The sequence below is a fragment of the Sus scrofa genome, chromosome 10 (genome assembly GCF_000003025.6).
Source record: "Sus scrofa isolate TJ Tabasco breed Duroc chromosome 10, Sscrofa11.1, whole genome shotgun sequence".
Taxonomy (NCBI): domain Eukaryota; kingdom Metazoa; phylum Chordata; class Mammalia; order Artiodactyla; family Suidae; genus Sus; species Sus scrofa.
The window spans coordinates 34,119,564-34,122,295 of NC_010452.4; the positions used below are offsets into that span (position 1 = coordinate 34,119,564).

Genomic DNA, 2,732 nt, shown 5'->3' on the forward strand with positions numbered 1-2,732 from the left:
GGGAGCATTGGGAATGGTAGGGGGACTAGATGAGGGGAAATAGGGAGAGGTCCTTCTTTCTCACAGCTTGGGCTCTGAGGAGGGTTGGCATAAAGAGGTATTTAAAATGGAAAGATGAAAGGAGAGACAGGGGCTGGTGGTAAAGGAGGTTCAAGGGCTGGCTTCACCCAGATCACATGGCATTGTAGAAAGAACCAGGGCAGCTCCTTGGGTTCTCAGCCTGGAATGGGGAGCTGGGGACTCTGTACCTGGAGACAGGGGAATCAGGATGTGGTCACAGACCTGTAGCCCCAGCCTGGGCTAAATTTCTTTGCACTCATTCCCAAAGTACCTGCCTAGGAGAACTGTAAAAATACAGAGACTCAGGACTCTGCTCCCCAGACCCAAGAGAGGGAGTAGAGGCAAGGCAAGAAGACCCTGAGTACAAAAGTGAACATCAGTGTGGCTCTATGTGACATTCTTTTGGGAGTGAGAAGAAGGTGTTTGCCTTACAAGGGATGCCCTCCTGGGATTTCCCATTGTGGCACAGTGGAAACAAATCTGACTAGTATCCATGAGGATGTGGGTTTGATCCTTGGATTTGCTCCCTGGGTCAGGGATCTGTTGTTGCCATGAGCTGTGGCTCTGATCCTTTGTTGCTGTGGCTGTGGCTGTGGCATAGGCCAGAAGTTGAAGCTCCAATTTGACCCCTAGCCTGGGAATTCCCATATGTCCTGTGTGCAGCCCTAAAAAGCCAAAAAAAAAAAAAAAAAGGAAAGGGATTCCTTCCTTCATCTGGTGGGAGCTGGGCCTTTGCTAGCAGTGGAAACCACAGTGTAAAGTGCTCATAGAAATTATCTGCAGGACAGGCCTTATTCTTATCTCTAGAAAGACAGAGAAAAAGCCTTGGCTCATATGGCACAGTCTGGGGTGGGATGAAGATGACAATGGGTAATCTGCTCCTATAGATGACACTCCTGCCTCAGCTCCCGCTGATTCTGCTGATGCCAGATGTTCCCTGTGGTTGGGAATCAGGAAGGAAAGCATGTTGCATTTCATAGGATCAGACACCATACACCACTGGCACCTGGTGAGCCTGATAGATTGAAGGCGTCCAGGTCGAAATTGAGGCCGGGAGGCATCTCCCTAGCCAGCTCTTTTGAAGGATGGCCCACATCCTGTGGCTGCTGCAATGACCCAGCACCACTTAAAATGAGCCTTCTGAGTGGCCTGTCTGTGGGGGTCTGTGCATCAAACTGCTCACAAATCTTGCCCATGACACTGTGTTCTTCCAGATATTTTTCAAACTGCTCTGAAGGTAGAGATTCTCAGTGAGTCTGCAACCAATCCAGATACTTCTCTTGTGACCTCGTTCGGTGATGGGTACAGTGCATCCTTAGATGGTAGGTTCTGCCTGATACTCTGCATGGGGATACATGATGGGGCGTATCCATCCCCTTCATCCATGCCTAGCTGTTCCATGGCCATAGTCAGCTTCTCTTCTGATAAGCTAGAGTTCTCAAGATCAGTGGCGTCCTTGGCTAGTCCACTTAATGTATCCTTTAGGCGAGAAGTGAAGTTTTGTTGGGACATCGCATCACTGTCCATTCCTGCAGCAGCCTCTGAGAGCTTTGGGAACTGCTCTGCCAGGTGGGGATCTTCCTCAGCCAACTCTTTCATTGCCTTCTAACTCAGCAGTGGCTTAGGAAGCCAGCTCATGAATGAATAATTCCTGGAAAAACTTCTCTTGGGAGGTGAAGAGGGCATCTTTGGCAGTGTCTCCTGGAGATCTCTTCAGGGGCTGAGGTGGTAGGAGGGGATGCTGGGGAGGGTTTGGCCTTATAGAAATCCTCAAGAGAACTTTCCAGAAGCTTTTCCCATTCCTGGTCTGGCTTGGTCTCAACACCATCATCCTTCTCAGTGGGGGACATCTTGCCACTTTGGACTTTCTATTTTATAGATTATAGTGTGTATCTGTTAATCCCAACCTCCTAATTTATCCCTCCCCACCCCCTTCCCCCTTTGGTAACCATAAATTTATTTTCTATGTCTGTGAGTCTCTCTTGTCTCTCTTTTGGAAATAAATTCATTCGTATATATTTTTTATGATTCCGCACATGAGTGGTATCACATGATATTTGTCTTTGTCTGGCTTACTTCACTTAGTATGAGAATCTCTAGGTCCACCTATGTTGCTGCAAATGGCATCATTTTCTTCTTTTTTATGGCTGAGTAGTGTTCCGTTGTGTATATGTAGCACATGTTCTTTATCTGTTCCTCTGTCGATGGAACATTTAGTTTGCTGCCGTGTCTTGGCTATTGTAAATAATGCTATAGTGAACATTGGTGTGCATGTTCTTTTTGAATTATGGTTTTCTCCAGATACATGCCCAGGAGTGGGATTGCTGAATCATCTGGGAGTTCTATTTTTAATTTTTTGAGAAACCTCCATACTGTTTTCCATAGTGGTTATACCAATTTACGTTCCAACCAACAGTGTAGGAGGGCTCCCTTTTCTCCACATCCTATCCAGCATCTGTTTTTTGTAGACTTTTTGTTAACTGCCATTCTGACTGGTGTGAGGTGATACCTCATTTTAGTTTTGATTGGCAATTCTCTAATTAGTTTTTTTTTTTCCTTTTGGCCATCTGTAAGAGTTATCTTCATTATCCATGTTTAACAGAGAATTTCTGGACTTCTGGCTCGGTGGGTTAAGAACCCGACATAATGTCCTTGAAGATGTGGGTTTGATC

General features: G+C 46.2%; 1 pseudogene; it reads right to left on the reverse strand.

The window, feature by feature from the left end:
- Nucleotides 743-1,992, reverse strand: LOC100514001 (annotated as a pseudogene).